Genomic DNA, 24,188 nt, shown 5'->3' on the forward strand with positions numbered 1-24,188 from the left:
TCTTAGGGTTCCTTTGGAAGTTGAAAGGTCACTACCAGCATCAAGTAGGACATTCCTTCCTCCATATAGCGGTTCTATTTTAAAAGACAAACAAAAACCCTAATGTTATTGGGGTATAATTTATACATGAAGATAAAGATGTGCACATTTTTTATTGACGGTTGTATTCATCACCACCATAATCCACATACAGAAACATTTCCACTGCCCCTAAGTGTTTCCTTAGACAATTTATAATAAGCACTCTTTCCCCAGGAACCCTCTGTTCTGTCTTCTGTCACCATAGATTGGATTTGCCTTTCCTATACTTTCAGGTAAATGGAATTATTATATTCTTTTGTGTCTGATTTCTTTCACTTGGCATAATTATTTTAAGATTCACCCATGATCTTCATGTGTCACTACTTCATTCTTTTTTATTGCTGAGCTGTACTCCATTGTATGGATATACCAAAGTTAATTTGTTCACCTATTGGTGGATCTTTGGGGTGTTTCCAGTTTTTGTCCATTACCAATAAAGCAAAAACAATTCTGCTCTTAGGTGTTTTATGTATTCAAGTTTTACATATCATTTCAGGTGGGAAAAAAGCATTTGGCTTTTCAAGAAAGAAAGAAGTAAAGAAAACAAAGAAAGAAGGAAGGAGGAAGAAAGGCAGACAGGAAGAAAACTACAGGTGAAATAGTCAAAGCTTAGTCTTTGGAACCAGAGAAAACCTGGCTCTGCTTCTGGTTATATCTGCCTGAATAAGTGGCCACACTTTTGTATGTGCTTCTTTGTTTGGCAAAAAGAGAATATTACCACACAGAATTACTGAGAGGATTAAATTCAAGGAGATCACATATGTAAAATGCATAGTAAGTCCTCAAAAAATGTTGTTTCTCTCCATCTCCCTGCCTTGGAAAGGGATGAGTCAGCTGAGCAGGCTTGCAGGCCGTTAAGCTCAGCAGACCAGATGTACATAATTTCTCATCAGTGTCACCCTGAGGGCTGTCTGTGAGCTCAGATGATTTAGCCCAAGTGCACATTGTCTGGTTAGAACTGTGTTCTATGGAAGTTTGGTCATTTTAAATCATGCTCTAAATAACCTTTTGTGAATTGATTAACTATTCAAAGCTTCAAAATATCTGAAGTTATCTTTAGCTTTGTAGGGGATGTTAGATAAGATGAAGAAAACTTGAGCCTGCAGCTTGGTTAGCAATGAAAAGTTGCTACCAGCTACACATTAGAAGTTTCTAGAGAAACAGGCTCACCAGGCATGGGGATGATGGGGTGTGTACGGAGTGGGGATAGAGTTATAGCAGACTGTTCTAGAAAAGCCAACAGCTTTGTGTAAGTCCTGAGCTGCAGATTCTGAAGACCTGTACTGTCAAATATCATTCTGTGGGAGTCACAGAAAAAGAGATGCTGAAGCATGCAGCAACTTGGAAAATAACCACCTGAAGCACCTGGAAGAACAAAAGAGCTTAGAAAGGTCGTGTCAGATCTAATGAGGACAGAGACACCTTGGCCAAGAATGAGAAGATTGGAGTCTTGTGATAGCTCCGCCTCTGGTTCTGTACAAATCCCTTTGGGAGCTTGGTTTCTTCGTCTGTAATGAAGGGGTTAGCACCACAGTTGCTTCCAGCTCCGACATCCTATAATTTTGTGATAGTGATTAATCCATGGATGTTAGGTGCTGGGAACTTGGCTACTTGATCCAGCTTCTGATGTTCATTGAGCCCCCACATATAGAGACTCTTACAAAGGTACAAGCTGGGAGGATTTATGAGACAAAAAGAAAAAGAATGAAATTGGAGTGGGGGTGAAGGGATGGTCAGTTCAGTTTGGGACATGCTACACACATTTACCATATATATTCTTGAAGACATCTGGAATACAAAACTGGAGGTTAGATGAGGTCATAGCTGGAGAAGCAGAGTTAGGAATCATTAACAAATAAGTTTCAACAGATATTTACTGAGCATTTAGTTAGTGCACATATTCATCCATATAACCCACAAACATTTATTTGGCATCTATTATGTCAAGTCCCATGATATGTACTGTGTAAAAATGAAAGAAGAGAGGAGGCACATACTTGTTTTTAGGAATATACAATAGAAGTTGCATTTGGATAAGACAAAAAGAGTTTTGCTTCAGGGTGGTGTAAGATCTGTTCTGTGAGAGAAACACAATCTGTTTTGGGGTTTTCAAGAAGATACGTAGGATTTCAACTTCAAGGAATCTTCATTAGAAAAAAACTTTGAAAAAAGAATAAGATTTGCTTGGTGGAAATGGGAATTGGGGAGGGCATTCCAGGGTGAGGAATAGAGCAAATGAATACTAATGAATGGAATGGGAAGGTTTGGAGCACCTTCAAGGATGGCAAGAAGTCTGGTTGAAACGTGAGCATAGGCCTTGCAAAAAGGAATAATGGAAATTAAGCATTGGGCAAATCAAGATTATATTATGGAGTGCTGAAGACTGAAGAGTTTCCTTATTTTTTCATTACAGGAGGGCGCCATTCCCTTTTTAAATGGATATGAGTGGTGGTCTGAGCTTGACCTTAGTGGTATTCTCTGGTTCCACTAGATAGATTAGATCTGAGTTTGAAATCAGAGCCAGATGAACTTCTATGTCTAAGTATCATAATTGGATGAGCCTGGAGATGATAAAGCCTGAGGGGAGAGGTATGAATTAATCCATGGCTATTAGGTGCTGAGACATGACTGGGAACTTGGCTACCTGATCAGGTTTCTATCCAAAACACTGAAAGTGGCAGGTCCAAGGCAAAAGGCAAAGCATCTAGAAGGTGGAGACATCTACTCAACTGTTCCCAGGCCCAGAAACAAGCAATTGAAGTCGAGAGATGAATGTGAATGCTTGTGGTCTTCAAGTCTACGTCTCACATGTCCCATCAAATTCAACAGAACACAGAGCCACAGTTCAGTGGAAAGAGGTGTGGGTTCAAGGATCTGGCTCATCTCTGACTCCTCAGTTTTCCATCCATAAAATGGGGAGTTTATTAGGAAGGTCAAGGAGTTAAACTAGTAAGTGCTTCATTCCTCCAGCTGAGTCAAAACTACAGCAAGCTCCCTAACTACATACACACACAAACTCAAGTCATGTTTTCAAAGATCTCATCAGGCTAGCAAAACGCAGGGAGACTGCTCTCCCCGGCAGTGTTGTGAAGTATTTGCACTGTGCTGAAATATCACCAAGAAAGCAGCCAGATGGACTGAATCTAAAGTAAGGGGGAAAACTCCAGAGGGAACTTTATTCCAAAATGAAGAACTTAGGCTTTCTGACTTTTTCCATGTTTTTAAACTCTTATTTTACCTTACAAATGCAAGTCCCTCCATTCTGTCAAACCACGTGCTCTCTCCACAATTTCTTTGCCACAACATGGTGAGAAAAGGGAGAGGTGCAGTGAGAATGAGCTGATGTTTGCAAAGGGCTTTGGAAGTCTTGCTGGAACATGCTACACAAACACAGGATATTATTTCTAAGCTGCCACTGCTTAAAGAAGGGAGAGACTGGGAGGAGCAGTGTCCTGATGTTCTGAGGCAGCAGCAGGGGGTAGGTCAGAGGAACAGGAAACACCCAGCAACTTCCCAGAGGGAATGTGAGAGCAGAGCAGTGGGAGGGAGCTGAGGCTCCAAAGTCCATCTCAGGGAAGGTGGCTGCCCTCAATTTACAGACTGTATTGGAGGACAGAAAAGCCTTCTTAGCAATTCAAATAATAAAAAAATGAAGATATTTTTGCAAAGAAATAATTGAGAGGCTGCAAGAGGTGAGCAGGGATTATGACAACTCCCTCACCCTCTCCCCAGAGCTGTGTATGCAAATTTTATGGAAAGAATTTCTATGACTCCTTTCAACAGGCACCTTAGGGAGAGTCAGACTTTCTGTTTCCATGCCTCTCACTGATTTGAAATGGGAGATCACAAAGCTATCAGCCAGTACCAGACTCCTTTGCTCCTTTGCCTTACTGTGCAAAATAAAAGGAGAGGTCCACTCTTCTCAGAACTGTGACCTCTAACGAAAACCAGAGCCAACATAGCTCCCTTCATATTCTTTTAATGATTGACATCATTAGAGACCTACCAGGAAGACCTTCCTACCTGGTTCATCAACCTCTGTCCTTCATTATACCTATTCATCTATTGGTACCCGTTTGAGATTATGGCATTTCAAAAAGAGATCTACCTAAATTAAAGACCTGGCAATGGGGGCTTCTCTTTCCCTAACTCTTTAGGGAGCTATTTTGAAATAGATTCAAAATGGAATTGGACTTATTTCAATTCCACAAATATGTACTAAGTATCTACTGCATGATAAACACCATGCTAAGCCCCATAACAAAGATGAAATGAAGAGAAAGAAATGAAGACTGTTCTGGTGATTTGCATATTATCTAGTAAAGGAGAGAGGCACATATATAAAAGACAATCATGGAGCAGAAGGACATGGAGGATGAACAGGGATTTTTTCCTTCTTGCAGGGATTAAGAAAAGGAGTTGTACTCAGGTTGGTATTGACTTGACCCTTGAAAGAGAGGTAGGACTTTGCCAAGTGACCATGGGTGCTCATTCCATCGGGAGCCAAGATCCAGGGGAGAAAAATGTGGAAAATTGTGAACACGTGACTGGAATAGTTCTTAGGTGGAGGGTGCTGTCGAGGTGAGAAATAAATGGTAGCTTTGGATCTCAGGGTGAGCAGTTTGGACTTCTTTTTTCATGAAAGAAGGAAGCACTGACTGTTATTTTAAAAGTGGCATAATGGAGTTGGCATGGCCTGGCATGATAGCACACGCTGCATCCCAGCAGCTCAGGAGGCTAAGGCAGGAGGATCAAGATTTCAAAGCCAGCTTCAACAAAATCCAGGTGCTAAGCAACTCAGTGAGACCCTGTCTCTAAATAAAATACAAAATAGGGCTGGGGATGTGGCTCAGTGGTCCAGTGCCCCTGAGTTCAATCCCCAGTATTCTCCAACCCCCCAAAAAAGAATGGAATTGGCATGGAGCAGGGAGACCAGTTGGTAGACCGTTATATTAGCTTGGGTGTGTGGGGAGATGAGGACTTGTTGGGTCCTCGTGCCACCGAAAGGATCATGTGCATGTTGACTATGCCACTTGTCATAGACATGGCCTTCTGGATTTTGGCTGCAACCTAAGTTCCAGCCTTTTCACTGTCTGTTTCAGTGAAGGGGGAGAAAAAGGTCAGAAAATGAAATGAGACCAATGTGGAGTATGATAAGTCATCAACACTTCACAAGCCCAACTGCCCTACAGTGATGTAGATTGAGCTTTACAGGTTTGGTGGAGGTTTATAGAGCACCTACTATCCTAAGTACTGTTCTGATCATTCCTCTACCCCCACTTAGATCTGCCAGCTCTGTGTCCAGGGGACCTGACCTCTCCAAAATGTATCACAAGCTTCTTGGGTTCCAGCTGGGCTGGACCTGCATCAAAGGAATCTGATATTAGACATATCCCTTAGTGGTCCTCAACTCTGTCCACACCTGTTGACCTAGTCTCATTAATTATTTTCTCCTAAGAACAATAAATTCTTCCCAGTGTGTCATCTGTTTTCTGCCAGGACCCTGACAAGTATATTATTAAATGGAATATGGAATCATATGCACTATTGATTCTCATAACAGCCTGGGAGGTATTTCCATTTTATAGATAAGGAGAAAGAGGCACAGAGAGGCTTAGAGATTTTCTGTGGGCAGAAACAGGAACACTTACCAATTACATTGCCCCCAATATTTCCATCCCAACCCCAGCTCTTCCTCTGCCAGGGTGATTGTGGAGGTCTTATTCTGGGAATCACATAAAGTAAACAGCCAGGAGGGCTTAGCACCACACAGAGGTAGCTTCCTTGAACCTACAGCCAACCATTGCATGAATGAAATGCGAACCTTTCTGTGACAAGACAAGAGATTTGTTATTTTTATTACCCATTCTAAGCAATATGCTTTTCTACGGTCACTTAACTAGTAAATAGCAGAACCAGGATATAAGTAGGAGACAAGACAGCTTCACATCCTGTGCTTTTGGATGAGGAATTAATTAGGAGGGAGAAAAAAAAAGCAAAACAAAACAGTACTAGGTCAAGTGAAAACAGAGCCTGGAGCATTTTCTCTTGCTCATTTTTTCCATCACCACCCATAAAACCAGGAGCTTACATTTCTTGAGTGCTTAACATGTGCCAAGAACTGTGTTAAATGCTTTACCTTGTCTTACTGAGTACTCACAGGAGGCCTACACTATTATTATCCATGCCTTTCCCTTGAGGGAGCTAAGCTCAGAAAGGCTAGGTAATTTTCTAAGTTCACATAGTGTCACAACTAAGGTTTTAACCTAAATGGAGTATGATATCCAAGCCCAAGTATCACTTAGCCCAAATTATTGCCAGGGCTGACAGGACCCTAACCCTAACCCTAACCACCAACACCCCACCAACACACACACACACACACACACACACACACACACAAAAAAAAAAAAAAAAAAACACTTAGAACTGAAGAGGGTAGATCCAATGAAACAGGAGTATTGAAAATATTCCCCTAAGGCCTTACCACCACAACTAAGCACATGTTCTCACCAGCCATGATGAAGAAGTTTCCATCAGATAATCTAGAGCTGTTTTCAAAAACCTGTTGCAGAGTCTACTCTTGAAGCAGTTTCTGTTTTGTAAGGTCAATGGCCAGCTTTTAAGAACTAGGTATGTAAGTAAATGTGACTTATGGAAATTGAGAGGTATGTTCACCAAGGCAGTTATCAATGCCCAGGCAACCACAGGGTGTTTGTTGTAGTGAGATAATCATGGACCAGCAATTTCATGTGAATCATTACTCTAGAAGATAATGAAATTTGGCTAAGAGTAGGTCTAACCTGTTCAGCATCCAGTATCTAGATGCCCGTTTTATATCTAATTGTGACATTCAACATGCTAAGAATTTCTGAGGCACCCAACCCAACACATTCTCTTACTTAGCAAGAAGCATCCAGTTTTATCTGATTCCTTTTGGATCTGGAGGATCAGAGCAGCACTGCACACCATGTGGGACTGAAGGAATGTTCAATCCTCTTTCAAGTAGGACAGAAAGAACAATCCCTAGCCCTACAGTTCCCACTGACCAGTACAGGGTTCACTCAGTGCCTAGAGATTGCAGCAAAATGAGGGAAAAGATTGGGACTTCAAACTAAAAGTCTTCTTTTAAAAAAAAACTGCTTGGAACAAAGGTTGTTAGAAGCAATCCACACAATTATCTACTTAGAAAGGAGAGGATGTTTTCCCCCTAATTTCACAAAAATCACTTTGGTACAACATAAGATTTACTTTATTAAGAATAGACATCTGAAACTTGATGTGTACAACTATTTAATGTTGAAATCTGCTCAAGGATGAGAGAGAGAGAAAGAGAGTAGATTTTACAATAAGACATTACTGTGCTTTAATAGAACATTTTGTTGGAAATAGAAGAGAAGGGAATATTTATAAACAGAAAAACACCCAAATATCTTACCCAGAATTCAGCACAAAGAAATAAAAATGTGGAACAGACATGATAAAAGATATAAAGAGAAGGTACAAAGCACAGGAAATTGGAATTCCATAAGAAAAAAGAATTATCAAACATCAAACGGTGACTTTCCAGAGCTGATAAAAAACACAAATTCTCAGACTTAGAAATGAAAGGAATCCCAAGCTAAATAACCAGAAATTAGGCCCAAGTTACATCATTGTGAAACCAGATAACCAAAATGAAGAGAAAGTCTTAAAAGCAGCCATAGAGAAAAGACAGCTTATCTCTAAAGAACAACGATTAGACTGTCAGCAGACTGTTTTCATGAGCAGCAACAAGACAGAGATATTTCTCAGGTATAGAACCTGTCAATCTAGATAATCTACAACAAGGACAAAACATGATATAGTCAGTCAAAAGATAGAAGATAGATAGATAGATAGGTAGATAGGTAGATAGACAGACACAAATTTACCCTAACTCAAAGTTAAAGCATTTCACAGTCTTGTAACATGGCAGACAGCTAACCATCCCCCAGTGTGTATTCTCTGCTTTATCCTAATAATAAAACCCCACCCCTTTGCACACAGCCACCCGGTTAGAGGCTACATTTTCCAATACTAAACTGGTGCAGATTAAAGGGAGGATGGGAGAAAAGGAATCCGAGACAGGATCAAAAGGCAACACATCAACATGAAATTGGTGACACTAGCTAGAGTCAAGAGATAATTTCATTTTTTTTAAAGATGAGAGATACTAGGATAAATTTGTTTATGTGAATGGTTCGATGGAGAGAGAAATTACTGGAAATAGAAAGGGTAAGCTATAAACTTGAAGGCTTTGAGAGAGCGAGAAGGGATACAGAGCACATGAGGCGAGAGGTTGGCCTTTAGCAGGGACCCCTTCTGGTATAGAGTCAGATAATGATTTTTCCAACATCAGTGCCACCTCATTATATTTTAATAATTCAGTTTGACATCCTGAATATTAACTCTTAACCCTAAAAGTAGCAATTTTGTGCTCTTTCAGAGTAGGGTTTGATGGTCATCTTCAAAATGTGTTTTAAGGCACTTAAGCAAATATATCTGGGCTCATTGCTAGTTTTTTTCCTCCTACCTTTTCTATAACATAGAAATGAGAATGGATTCTCTGGAGACTAGATGAAGGACTCATGGAAGAGAGTTGGTGTGGAGGTAACAGGAGTGAGAGATGTGAGGATGTCCCACATGTGGGACTCCAGGAAAGATGGAACAAAAGGTAAAGGGACTAACAGAGACAAGGGTACCCATGCTTTGAGCTGACCAAATGAGGCAAGAGACAGGGCAGGAGGGAATTATTCCAGTACTCTAATTTAGTAGAGGAGTTTTCTAGAATTCCAGTGGTGTTGAGATTAAGTAGCTATAGCCTAGTGGCAAGTTCATGGGAAAGAGCCAGAGGGAAAATTAATTTGCACTTGACATGAAACACATACTCTGTGGGTATTCATCAGAGTAAATTACATGCAGTGGAGACATTTAAAAGAACTTCCTTTTTCTCCCGTAATGAATATGTACTGTTGGATAATATTGTATTACCCTCTTAGATTTTAGTAAACAGTCAACAACTTTTGATGCCTATAATCTAGAGTTTAACTGTCTATACTTATGATTAAATTGAGGGTGACTACACATTACCATAATCCCTAGGAATTGCATAATATTTCCCACCAACACTTAGTTCCTTGCTCCTCAGCACAATGCAGGATCCCAGCCAGGCTGGCGGGCAATGCTGTGGGAGAGCCTGGGGCTGGGAAAAAGACTCGACCTTAGGAGGAGCCTGGAAGCCTGTGTGAGCTAACCAGGCTGCCCGCCAAGGAACAGAAGCACCAGCTGACTGGGAAGGTGCAGAGGTGGAGGGTAGGAGAGTCAGAATGGGCGTTGCCACTCCTCTTGGCTCTGCCACCCTGAGAATGCAGAACACTGTCTGCCAATAGTCAGCAACTGAGAAGTGCTAAGTCTCCAGCTCTCCCCAGGGAACCTGGTGGAACCATGGGGTGGCCTGCAGATGGGAGACAATCAGGCTAGAGGGGAGGAAAGGGGGTGCAGCCTGGCCTCTGGCCTTCCTCCTTTTTTGCTGGGCCTGCCTACCTTGACACTTTTCTCCTGTCATCCTTATAATAATGATGCAGAATACATTAATGTGAGGAGCTCCATTTACAAGATGAAATGAGTCAGACAGTTCCAAGGGTTGGTTGGTTGGTTTTTAAGGGGAAGTGAGTATTGCCATAGACTCCATTTCTCCCAGTGCAACCCGAGGCAAGTTGGGCAGGGACAATCATCCACATTTTAGAAAAGTAAAGTGATTTGCTTTGGGTCAAAACAAGGATTGGCTTTCAAGTCTTCTGCGTCTTAAAAATGCTTAGAAAATTATAAGCATCTTTATTAGCAGGTGTGATTAATGAAGATTTAAAATCTGGAATTAATTGCTATTTATTCAATTATGCTTGGATGAGCCAGGGCCCAAGATTGACTACCTAATGCAAGCAATGATAGAAAATAGTCATTTATGGGGGGCTGAGGATATAGCTCAGTTGGTAGAGTGCTTGCCTTGCATGCACAAGGCCCTGGGTTCAATCCCTAGCACTACAGGAAAAAAAAAAAGTCATTTATGTCCATATCATCATTAGTTTAAGCCTAAACCTCTAACAAGATGTTTTGTCTTTGTTTTTGTTTTGTTGTTGTTGTTATGATGTGGGGTTTTTTTGAAAGCATTTCCAATTCTGTGTTTAGTCTTGGAAGGTCCTGAAAATTTTATATATTCTATTGAATCAAGAGTATCTGACAGCACAGATGTTGCAAGTATCATCACAAACATAGGAGCATTATATGTTTTAGCCACAAAAATCCCCAGTTGTCATAGTCCCAAGTCTCAGCCCAACTGGACATTAGTAATAACTTGAATATCAGCATGCAAAGATGAGAATGGAAAGGAAAGACATGAGAGGAGGGAGATATACAAATCCTCTTTCTATTAATTTGTTCTGTCATCATGTCTCCCTGACCACAGACACTTTAAGCTTCTATTTCAACAACAGGTTTGAAAGGGATATATGATTGTCCATTTTCCATTACTGTAACAACTACCTAACATGATCAGTTTCTAAAGATAAATGGTTTATTCTGGATCATAATTTTAGCAGTTTTTATACATGATGAATCGGTCCTGTTGCTTTGGGGCCTTCGGTCAGGTGACATATCATGGTGGAAGCACATGGCAGCCCAAAACCACTCTCATGGCTGGAAGTAAAAGAAAGAAAAAGAGGAAGAGACCAGGGTCCCACAGTTCCCTTTCAGGGCATGCTCCCAACAATCTAATGACCTCTCAAGTTTCTACCACTTTCCAATAGCACCAAACTGGGGACCAAGCCTTTTAGGACATGGATCTCCAATGGGTATTTAAGATACAAATTATAACAGAATATAAAAAGAGTAAAGAGTCAGTCACTTCCTACTGGTCTGTGGGAGGGTCTAGGAAAGGGGTAAGGGGGAAATGGGCCTCCAACTTTCAGTGTCCTATAACATCTTCTCCTTTTAAGAAGTCTATTTCCTCCTACCCCCTTGAAACTCCCACTATGAGAATTTCCAAATTATAGTAGAAGTGCAAGGAGAAGAAGGAGAATGTACAGAGAAAAGGAATCATTAAGAATAAACTTGATAGGAACAGATTTATCACATTAACAGTTGGCCCTTTTTTTGTGACTATCTAATTATTTGTTAAGAAAGTAGAAATCCATCAAACAAGTTTTAATGAATTTCTGCTATACTCTCAGTGGTATGGTAGACATTGAGGGGTCACAGAAACTTCTAGAAGGATTGGAATCCAGGTAAGGATATGACTATAGCACAGGAACCGTCAATGGATAACACCCAGCCATATAACTAAGCAGTGCAATAGAAACCACAGGAACTAGGGAATTAAAGTGAAAGGGGTCAAAGAGAGAGTCCCAATAATCTGGAAAGGCTTCAAGAAAACATTTCAAAGGGGAAAGGGCAATGTGGCTCTTAGCAGGCATGTATCTTCCATTAGACTGTGAAATCCTCATGGGTAGGAACCCATAAGACAATGGATGGTTCACTAGATGTAAGGTGAATATTATAAATGTGACTATATCACAAATTGGTCCAGAACCAACCTCCCCTACCTCTACCTAATGTAGTTAGGACACTAGAATGTAGTGGTCTGGACAAATTTTCTAAGGTGACTCCTGAACTCTCATGATGATTCAATGACTATGACCTTTCCTAGTGTCTGCAGAGGATGTGTGTGCTTGGCTCCGTGTTTTGTGCAGCAGATGGAACCTCTGTAACCTGAGCCAAGGGCCTATTGTCAAATCAGGAGACAAAAGTGAAGGGCTAAAGCCCTGGGCAGGGTTTCTCCACCTCAGCACTGTTGACATTTTGCCCAGATTATTCCTTGCTGGGGTGGGGCGGGGGCTGCCCTGTGCATTTTTAGCAGCATGCCTAGCTACTACCCACCACAGGTCAGTGGCATTCCCTCCACGCATCCCCCAGTCACAACAAACAGCGACTCTCTAGCCTTGCCTAATGTCTCCCACCGCCCTAGGGAATAGGATCCTCACTAAGGTGTCACAACTGGATATCCACAGCAAATGTGTTCCCCTCCTTACCATTCATCACAGTTTAGTTCCTGGGCAAAACTACTTTGTTTTAAACAATGGTATTTCCTGAACTCTAAAGATAACTTTGAGTTTCTTTAATTGAAAGGTCTCCTTTGGCGATTAAGATCGGGTTCCAAAAGGGAGCTCAATTCATTGGACTAGTAAACCACAGACACAGCCCTATTTCCTGAGTCCAATCCTTTCATTACACTGTCATTCAGATCTTTGGCTGATAGCATCAATCATCTAGGCCTTTCAGAGTTATTGTTGATCATGTCACAAGTAGGAGAGCTTCCAGCTCACCTTCCCTCAAGAGGTGCCCAACAGGCCTCTTTGTGGGGGTAGGTGTATCATATCGTGGTTATTTGTTTTGGAAATAGTTCCTTAGGAATCAGAAAAATAAACTTAGATAATTTATTTACCATTCAGTAAAACATTTTACACGAGTTTCTGTTGAATACACAGTCTCTGCTTAAAAGTGAGTGTATAAGTGAGACATAAAAGACATAAAACGAAGAGGGACCACACCTAACCCAAAAAGGTAAGACAAAACCACTTCCAGGAAGAGGGAGCACTTGAATCAAGATTGAGGAGATCAGTGTAGCAACTAGCCCAAGTAAGAAAGTGAGGCTGGAGAAGGGCATTTCAGATTTACACAGATATGTGGGGGTGAGGGGAGCACATACCTGGAAACAATGTAGCACACGCACACCCCCAACTTCTGGTATGGTGAAATGTAAGAGTTGAGTCAAGGAGAGGTAGAAATCAGACCAAAAGGCCTTCTATGCTGTCCTGAAGAGCTTGAGTTTATTCCTGTGGGAAATAAGGAGCCAGCCATTGATGGATGAAATCAAGCAGAACACGCCCATGGTAGGAGCATCAAGCAGGGATAACACAGCAGTGTGGGAAGAGATGCTGAAACAGCCAAGGGAAGGATGGAGAAGAGGGAAGAGTCAAGAAATATTCATAAGGATGTCAGGAATTGTCAAACATGATTCTAGGTGTATAATGGATCCTTCCAACCAAACCAGAAGTTGTTGATTTCCATTTGGGATATATTAAGCCTGAGAAGCTAGAAGGACTCCAAGTGGAGCAACCCAAAATATGTGTATATGGGATAGATCCAGGTTGGAGATCCAGGTTGGGAAAGATACATTAGGAGCAGATGGATGCAACCATAAAATTAGGTGATATCATCCAGGGAGGGGATGGATATGAGGAATGAGTCGAGTGGGCTGACACTTCTGGGGATCAGCAACATCTAAAAGAGGTACCTCTTATCAGAAACCACCTTCCTGGTCAGATGAGCAGTTCCACAAGGTTGGATGCTGTTTAAAGACTTTCAATCCCCCACCTGGACCAGCTGTGCTGATTTTCTTTGTGCTCCAGGGGAGGTGAAATATAAACAATGAGTGGAATTGCTTGGGCAGCTCATAAACTTTGGTTTCTCAATTGCCCAGACAGTTTACAGATTTTTATTTCCCACCACCAGACTCTCCCAAAGGCACCAGCATGCTAACTGGCACCCCGGCCCAAGATTCAGGATCTTTTTAATGAACTGTGAACCTAACATTTGTGGAAAACATTGCACAACTTCTAAGGTTTGTGGTCAGATGGGTTCATCCACAACTTAATCGTAAGTGTAGACTTTTAAGAACTAGATTATAGCTTATGGAAACAGTTGCCTGTTTATTGAAAACCAAAAGATGGTTCGCTTTTGCCACATATTTGCAGTTCTGTATATTTGCAGTAGGGGGAATAAGGTTTTCTTTGAAAAGCTCTCTCTGCATGTAATTTCCGCTGATGAATACCTACAGAGTCTGTGTTTCACTTAAAACATGACTTGACTTTTTCCCCTGGCTTTTTCCCATGAACTTGACCCTCTCAGTAGGATAGAGACAATAGCATTTGCTCAAACCCTTCATAAATTCTTTTCAACTCCTTAGACATTTTAGACTCTTTGGCAGTAATCGCGTCTTTCAGCCAACGAGTTATTTAACCCCAGAATCAGATTCCTGTCCCTTGGGGAAATGGTAGTTTCAAGGATGAACATTTCCTAAAACATTTTGCCTTTTATTTTGTTCTCTTATTTTTCAAAGTGCTTCTATGTATAGTAATGTTTGTTCTTTCTCTAAGCTTTGCATTCTCTTGTTTTTACTGATACGATATTAAAGTGCAGGGCTGGAAGTGGATCTAAAGAATACAAGTACCTTCAGTTGGGTCATGGCGTACGTATGGCCTCAGGTCACACTCCCTCTGGTCCCATACAGCTTCAAGTATTACTGACTGTAAGAGAATTTGGTGGTAGCTGGAGCATAAAGACAAAATTTTTTTCTATGTATAAATGAAGTGCTTCATTTTTCAAAGAAAAACTTATTCCCCCTACTGCAAGGAGCCTCCTCTCCTTCTCCAGTCATGTTGGACTCTCTTTATCATGACAGTGATGTGTTTGGAGTATACAAGATACTATGTTCTCAAAAGTCAGGTTTGTAATGCTATAAAAATGCCAGTGAATGGTGAAGTCCTCCCTCGTTTCTTATAACAGCATAACCCTGTAAGAAATTGTAGGGCTCAAACCTTACAAGTCATAGTCAGTATGGTCACCATAGTCAGTATGAGGGTCTGATGTTCTAATCGTGATTCTCCACTAATTCACACTATAACATTCTCCTAAGGGCCTCAAATTTCTCATCTATAAAATAAATAGATGAAGTAGATTAATGTGTCTCACACTATGTGTCTATACATAGTCTTAGAAGCTCTGAATTCTCCATATTTCTTTTTCTACCAACTTTTTAATTTAAAAAATTTAAACTTAACAGAATAGTTGAAAGAACAACATAAGAACTTCCATACACCCTTCATTTAGATGAACTGATTACTAGCATTTTGCCACATTTGCCTTTTCTCTTCTGTTAGTGTTTGCATGTTGATGAGAACTCATATAAGCTTTTGTCTGAAGCATTTAGCTGTCCATCTTACAATCAGGGGCTGCTGCCCACCACCAGAGCTTGGATGTCTCCTGCCTTTGACATCAGGCAGTACTGCTTTAATTTTCATGGAATATCCAGAAAAGAACTGAAAAGTTCTCAACAATATTCATATCAAATGATATCATGAAACCTCCATATAAAGGAAGGTTGTCCTGTAATTTTTAATAGGGAAAGGCATGAGGAATTTTATTTCTCTCTCTTTTTCATACAAATGCACACCAGTAAAGTCATGTTGAACACACACAAAAAAAACTTCTCCATAGAAGTCATTATCATATTCATGTTACCAGTAGCAATTCAATTTGAGCAAAACAACATCATTTGGCAAATGAAATTAACATTATTATATTAAATTCCATTGGTTTGGTAGGAACATTTTTATTGAATTTATAAACTTGTCTTATTATTATTGTTCCTGAGCTAGGAATTTCTATCTATAATAATTTTGGAGCAGACTTGAATAGTATTACAATAAAGTAACATTGGGATATGCAAGCAGATATGAGAGTGAGGGCATTATATTAATCTTGTTGGTAAACAATGAACCAAAACATTGGAGTTTGGGAGACATGCCTCACATTGGCATAAGTGGGGTTTTTTGTCCCATTTTGGTATATTTGGATTCTATATAAGATTTTGTTTGGAAAGAATTTGAATACTGAGTATATAGATGATTTTAAAGACTCTTTACATCTTTCACAACTGTGTTAATCAGCTTTCTGTTGCTATGACAAAATACCTGAGAAAATTTATCTTAAAAGAGGAAATGCTGGGGCTGGGGTTGGGGCTTAGTGGCAGAGCGCTCACCTAGCACGTGTGAGACACTGAATTTGATCCTCAGTACTACATAAAAATAAATAAAATAAAGGTATTATGTCCAACTACAACTAAAAAAATATTTTTTAAAAAGAGGAAATGCTTATTTTGGCTCATGGTTTCAGATGTTTCAGTCCACAGTTGTCTGGTCCTCTAGTAGCATAACATCATGGTGGAAAGTATGTAGCAGAGGAGGCTACTTACTTCCTGGTGGCCAGGAAAAAAAGAAAGAAACAGGAAATGGCTTTGGTCTTAATATCCCTTTCAAGGGCCTTCCCCAGTGACCTAAATTTTTTCCAGTAGGCCCTATCTTCTAAAGGTTGCACCACTTCCCAAAAGGGCCACAGGCTGGCTCCCAAGCCTTTAGCATGTGGGTCTTTGGGGGGCATTTAAGATTCGAGCCATAATAGCAACTAAAACCCATCTATGTTCACTGACAATGGAAAGAGTCAGTAGCTGTGGACCGTCTTGCATCACCATTTCCTTGACATTTCACTTTCTTCAGTGTGCATTATGTGAGGTTTTGTAGGTGTACATGCATATTAATCAGGGTTCTCCAGAGAAACAGAACCAGTGGGATATGTGGATGTAGAGAAATGTTTATTCTAAGGAACTGACTCATGTAGTCATAGTGGTGCAGATCTAAATTTTGCAGGAGAGGCCAATGGACTGGAGACCCAGGGGAGAGTGACAGTCTGAGCCAAAGGCCTTCTGCTGGCAGAATTCTGTTTGCTTTGACTGAGTGGATGAGGCCCACCCATTATTAGGAAGCACAGTCTGCTTTATTCAAAGTCCACCATTTAAATATTACTCTTAGGGGCTGGGGCTGTAGCTCAGCAGTAGAGTGCTTGGCTAGCATTCATGAGGCATTGGGTTCGATCCTCAGCACCACATATAAATAAACAAATAAAATAAAGGCATTCTGTCCATCTACAATTACAAAAAAAAAATTATAATAAATAAATAACTTACTCTTATTCAAAAACACCTTTACAGAAACATCTAGTATAATGTTGGGCATCATAGGCTGGTGAGTTTAACACACAAAATTGACATTAAAATATGTATGAGCTGGTTTGATTAGAAATGAGTTGTATTGAAAAGAATTTGTTGTTTTCAACAATGTCAAGATTCTTCCGAGTTCTTAGGGACCTACACAGCCAAGTGGGATATTTTTAAGAGAAAGAACAGCGGTATCCATTTAGGGAATGTCTCCTTTGTGCAGGACTGTACCTGATTCCTTATCATGGTATCCTAGTGTTATGATTTAGATATTAAATATCCCCCAAAAGCTCATGTGTGAGACAATGCAAGACAGTTTAGAGGTAAAATTATTGGGTTTAAAGAGCCTTAACCTAATCAGTGCATTAATCCACTGACAGAGATTAACTGGGTGGTAACTGTAGGCAGGTAGGGTGTGGCTGGAGGTGGTGGGCTATTGGGGGTGTGCCTTTGGGTTTATATTTTGCACCCAGTGAGTGAGATGCTTCTCTCTCTCTCTCTCTCTCTCTCTCTCTCTCTCTCTCTCTCTCTCTCTCCCCCCCCCTCCCACCCCTCCTGCCCCTTCCCTCCCTCCTTCCTGGTGGCCATGCTCTAAGCTGGTTTCCTCTTCTATACCCTTCCATTGTGATCCTCTTTCTCACCTCTGATCCAGAGGTGAGAATTGTCAGTCTATGGATCTGAAACTATAAGCACCAAACAAACTTTTCCTCCTCTAAACTCGTTCTTGTCAGGTGTTCTGGACGTAGCAGTGAAAAGGTGACTAATATCCCTAGTGTCTAACCCAGTACCTGGTATATATATAATACATGTTCAATCTGTATCTATTGACTGATAAGTGTGATATGTTAGACCCTTTCATAATATGTACTACGACTGAACGAAATAAGCTTTGTCAAAATAACATTCTTTAAGTTAGGAAAGCAGGTATCATTACCAGGTTTTATTGATTCTTCACAGATGACTTTTGACCTGGTAAGTTAAAACCTGCAACACTACTTGGCAGATAGTTTAATTTGAAACTGTCTTAAAGTAACCCAGGTATGTGCTAAGGATGAATTTACACTCTGAGATCTAATGAACTAAATTCATTTTCCTGTATATAACTCAGGTATTCTTAGACACAACAAAATTAAAAGTCTGTACCTTGAAGTTTTGCCCCGATGCTTCAAGCCTCTTCACTGAGCAAATAATGAGAGCCTTGTCATGAAACCAAGAACAATGGTTGAGATTGGGTCTGATTCTCAGCTTCTTGCATCATCTATCTCCTGATGTCTCCCCACCATACTCTTTGCTCTAAATAAATCAGCTTTCTTTTTTCTGTCAGAGTTCTTTTTTATTTGCAAAAGAAAAAAATGTCTCCATCTTTATTCCTGAACTGCTAAGGTGGTTTGTTTTCCTTCAGTACAGTCTGGGAAAAGGGAACAACCTCCTTTACTGACTGTCCTGGGTTCTTCCCACTTTTGGTTACTGTTCTCTGCTCTTGCCCTTTGGATATAGGCTAACTTTCTGAGAAGTATAGTCTGAAATGGCACCCACCCATCATACCACAGAGGTGCTTACCTTTGACCTGTTCAGGAGACCAACACATTACAGTTTCAATTTATGCTATGGGTTCAATGTTTTTATCCTGCTCCCCCATTGACCTCAGGTCCTTCGGTGTCATATTTTTATAAAGCATAGTGTACATATTCCAAACAACTCTCTACATAGCCCCAACCTCATGGCACCTTGTATAAACAATAGCTCAACACCTGCTTTAAAAAAGATTTTTTTTCAACCATAAAAGATAAGTATGCTCATTGGAAGACAAATGTGAGAAGTACAGAGAGAGTTTAACAAATTCTTCTCTCATTACACCAAAAAATAAAAATTAAAAATTAAAAAAAACAACTGTGTGAAGTGAAGAATATATTAATGAATTTGATTGTGTTAATCATCTCAGGATATATATATATATATATATATATATATATATATATATATATATATATAAAATCACTTTGTGCATTTTAAATACATACAAATTTAATTATCAATTATACTTCAGGAAAACTAGAAAAAAAAATTTAAGGAGAAATTTGTCTTGTTACTTAACTTTCCAGTGCTATAATAATATACCTGAGTTAAGTAAATTATAATGAGAGAAGATTTATTTTGGCTTTGGTGTTGGAGTTTTCAGTCTATGGTCAGTTAGCTCTATTCCTTTTTGGCCTTGGTGAGGCAGCACATTATGGTGAAGAATATATAGTGGAGCAAAGTGGTTCATCTCATGGCCAGCATGTGAAAGAGAGAAAGAGGAGGGGTTAGAGTCTCACTATTCTCTCCAAGGACACACCTCCAATCACCTAACACCTCCCACTGGGCCCCCCTATCAAAGTTTCTTCCACCTTCCAATAGTACAAAGCTGGACTAAGCTTTTGACACATGGGACTTTGGGAAATATTCCAGATCCAAATTAGGGCAAAAGAGATTGCTACTGATTTTACCATTATCAATATTTGAGGTACAGTATTAAGTTTAAAAACTGAGGAACACACAGGGAAATTAAATCAACCTCCAAATATCACATTAATATTTTGTTGTAAAAGCTTTGCAGCAAACCATTCATTTTATAAAAGCAATATAATAACGTATTGTGAATAAAATTGAAGCCACGTTTTCCCTCCCCTAATCCTAGTCTTTCTTCTCCCCAGAGGTAATCTCCTGATGAATGTAGGAGAAAGGTCACAGGAGTCTAAAGACGTATGCACTGAGGAAGCCCAACTTCTATTGTCTCATCACAAGTTCTTCAGTCCTGAGAGCTCAAAGGGGCTGGCCAGTTAAAATGATCCTGGGCTTAGGGTGCCAGTGCTGAACACCAGGTTTTGAGTCAAAGTGTGGGGTCCTTACAGACCTCATGATCAATCCTCATTGAGCTTTGCTTATATTATTTTCCCAGAGCTTGGGATAAAAGCCACTGGGAAACAAAAGGGAGCTTTGGGTTGGGACTGAGACCACCATGGAGCTCCTAAGCTGGCACAGTCCCTGGGACAAGTGCGGCTCAGCCTCGAGGCCAAGCCAGGACTCTGCAGGGAAGGTTTCCATGGGCATGAATAGGTCCACATCAGAATGCCAGGGCACAGGCAAAGATTACAAACAGAAAGTGCCCTTTCAAACAGACTGAACCTTTTGGGTATTCCCACTTCTTTCCCTGGCCCACACTCAGAGGCTTCTCCTTAACCCTCTAGTCACCTCTAAGCTTGCTCACTAGGATGACAGGTCACATGTGGGTAGCCTGGGTTCTCTCCCTTGTAAACATCAAAAGAGAAGGGACGTTCCCCTGGAAACCTGGTAGCTCCCAGGACTAAGAGGAAACAGACTATAAGGTAATGTGAGGCCACACATTCTTTTTCTGGGCACATCTTGTCTAGTTCTCATGTGTAGCTCCTCTGTTTATGAAATGAGACACAGGGTGACCAGGAGAGCTCCAGCAGGCCTTGCCCTGAGTGTGGTGGTGAGTGGTTCATGAACAATGTTGGTCAAATTCTTGGTGTTTTGAAAAAAATGAAGATCATTTTAGCTGGCAAATTATTATTCCACAAGGAGAGTATCAACAGGTCACATTTCCTACTCTGTACTAATGCTCTAATTTAAATATAAGCCAATTCAGTGAAAAAGACACCTAAGTTATCAGATTCTCAAAAGTTTAAGAAGACCTTTTATTACAATGTCTGTGGTCTAACCAGGATCATTAGATGAACACAATTCACAATGTCTATGGTGCTGCCATTAATTCCATTTTGGCCTTTTGAAGCAAATAGCTAAAATATCAAATGTATTACTATTAAAATGTATAGTTTTCGTGGGTAAGGCACTAAAGATGTTTTATATGACAAACTATTATTCTTATAATAACATTTGGCCAGCACTTTACTGTTTTCAAATCATATACACAAACTCCCATTTGATTATTTTGATTTGCCTCACTTGCTGCATACTTATAAGTCTGTTTTCACAGAAGTTGACTCCTTGGCAGCCACCTGCTTAATTACTGTTTAATCTCAGATCACTGTGGGCTGCACAGAGCTGGTCCTTTAGCTGTTCTTGTTTCCTGTACAACCTCCAGGGGTATTAAATGGAACCACATGAAATTGCCATCTTGTAAGTAAAGGGGGCAACTTTTAAAGAGGAACTTTACTTCTGCTTGGCGACTTCATATAATCAACTTGAGTTTGGTCTTAACCAAAGTTTATGGCCAAAGATACTATTCACCTCATCTGAATCCCACTTTTATGGACTGAGAGAAGGTTGAAATTGCTTCAAATGGCTTAAACATATTACCATCAATTTGCAGGGCCGGGGGGGGGGGGTGAGATGTTGGGTATCAAACCCAGGATCTCATGCATGCTAACTAAGCATGCGCTCTGCCATTAAGCTATGTCCTGGACCTACCATCATCTCTTTCAGTCCTCCCCACAAAAATGAAATAGCCTACTTGTAATCCTCCTTTTATAAATGAAGAAAGCAAGGCACAGAGAGATTCAACAACTTATCCTCTTTCTTACCAGGAAGATAGTACTGAGCCCATCTTAGGGCCTAACAGCCCATGGCACAGTTGTGAGGCATAGTTCTGCAGCATGGCTCTTCATTCTGCAGCATGGCTTTCCCACCTGAGGGAACCAGAGATTGGAGAGTCAGATGGGAGTCTGAGGAGGCAAGTAAAATAACTTGTATCAATGTCCAACAGGGTCTGGATATTTTCAGCTGAAATTAAACGTAAACCCTCAATAAAATGGCTTGCCATGGGAAATGTATTAGCTACTTTATAAGAAATCTAGGGATTTGTCAGTGGCAGGGCTAGTTAATTTTCTAGAACATCAATGTCATTAAGGCTGGATTGCCTCTTTATAGTCTGCCATCCAGTGCACCCTGGCTTGTTCACTAGCTGGTTCTCCTGATGGTCCCCAAATGACTATAGTGGCTCTGAACTTTATGTGTCCACAACACTACCTAGGCAGAAAGAGGGAGTCAACACTGTCTTTATCCCGTTTGAAGACTGAAAGGGCTTGGGATGTAGCTCAGAGGTAAAGTATGTACTCAACATGAACAAGACTCTGGGCTCAATCCCCAGCACCAACTAAAAACAAAAGATTGATTAAAAAAAATTCCCAAGGTTCCCAATAGGTTTTTCACATCTCATTGGTTAGAACTATGCCTCACAACCATGCCTAAACCAATGACATGGCAAAGAGGATAAAGTCTTTTCTCTTTTTTTTAGTACTGGGGATTGAACCCAGGAGTACTTAACCACTGAGCCATATCCCCAGTCCTTTTTTAATAATTTATTTAGAGACAGGGTCTCAATGAGTTACTAAGTGCCTCGTTAAGTTTTTGTGGCTGACTTTGAACTCATGATTCTCCTGCCTCAGCCTCCCAAGCCACTGGGATTACAGGTATGTGCCACCATGCGCAGCTTAGAATAAAATCTTGAGGGTAGAGAGAGGCCTAACTTGCTCCAAAGGTTAAGGGCATTCAAAGGAGGAGAAAACAAAATGGGTTCTGTTAGCAAGAAAGAAGGTGGTGGAATGGCTATAAGTTCAGAATCATGCTGTGAAATATGTAGCCAATAGTTTGGGACTAGCCAGAATGAGAACTAGTAGAAAAAATAGGGAAAACATAAGCAGTCAAATAGATTTGAATAAGCATGACTCAATATTATTAGATTAACTGATATATCCTAAGTGATGTACAGAGAAATAGATCAACACAACAGTTCTCAAATATTTGGTATGTACATATTCATGTAAAAATAATTTTAATAGATCTATTACATGGAAACACAAATGATATTTCTTAAACTATATTTTAAACTGTATTTCCCAAAACATAAGAAAAATTTAGTTAGAAGAGTAACCTTGTTTGCATTTTGACAAATCTGTTCAATGTCTGAGCTCATACCAGATGGCTTTTGCATTTGCTTCTGTATCCAGTCTATTGTGATGTGATATTTTGGTTGAAGAAAATCTAACCTCATACAGATATTTGGGAAAGGAGGAGTATTTTAATAGCCTTTTCAAATAATGTGGACATTCTATTTTGATGCTAAACAAAATATGAGAAGAAGTAGATTGAATGGTCGGTTACAATGTGCAATCAGTAATCAATAATATACTCTTCATATGATTATATCCATTGGTCTACTTGACACTTTGGATATTTTATTCATAAGTATCTTTTTTAAAAGAATATTTATTTTTTAGTTGTAATTGGGCACAATACCTTTATTTTATCTATTCATTTTTATGTGGTACTGAGGATCAAACCCAGGGCCTTGCACGTGTGAGGCGAGCGCTCTACCCCTGAGCCACAACCCCAGTCCCTCATAAGTGTCTTTATAAAATCACACATTTGTCACTTGGGAAACATGGGTTGCTGAATTATACAGACTTTCCAAATACTGATCTATTTCATACCAAAAATTCTCTAATGCCACCACCTCTCTTACAAGGAAAGCTGTGAAACTCAAAGCCATAGATTCAGGTTTTACAGTCTTCTAATTTTCCATGGAAAGTTCAACTTTTATCATTGGCAGGAGAAACTGACAATTGTTTTGAATGAACTCAAAGTTTCACTTTGTTCCTCTTCAACACAATGTCTGCAAAATACTCAGGTCTGAATAATCACAATGTGTCTATTAAGTTAAAATGGGGTTTCATAACAAAAATAGCTGGTTAACTGAAGCAGTTGTTTGAGTAATTTTCCAGAGACAATCTTTTTATTATGCATGCAGCCAAAATGATTCTTACATACTTCCCTTTCTCTCACTCAGAAGTATTTAAAACAGTGAAGGTTTAATGAATTTAACAGCTTTTATAAGCTTCATCAAGTGCTTCATCAGTTTAAGCAAGAGTATTTGTTATTTTTTCTGAACTGCATACATGTGGCAGCGAAGAATATAATAATTACTGGTGCAATTTAATGCTCCCACCTGGGTTCATGCTGAGGTACCATCAGGTTTACTCAACTTGGCGTTTCCATCATCTGTGCAAATGTCAACAGACCCATTCCAGGATAAACCAGGAGATTCAAAAAAAAAAAGTTATTCAACACTTCGCGTTTCTTGCCAAGCAGCAGGTTTATTGTCAGAAAGAAAAAGCTATTCGACTATTTGTGTTTCACCAAAGTGATCCCCATACAAGATCCTGAATTAGTTAGGGCTGAT

The sequence above is a fragment of the Callospermophilus lateralis genome, chromosome 4 (assembly GCF_048772815.1).
Source record: "Callospermophilus lateralis isolate mCalLat2 chromosome 4, mCalLat2.hap1, whole genome shotgun sequence".
Taxonomy (NCBI): Eukaryota; Metazoa; Chordata; class Mammalia; order Rodentia; family Sciuridae; genus Callospermophilus; species Callospermophilus lateralis.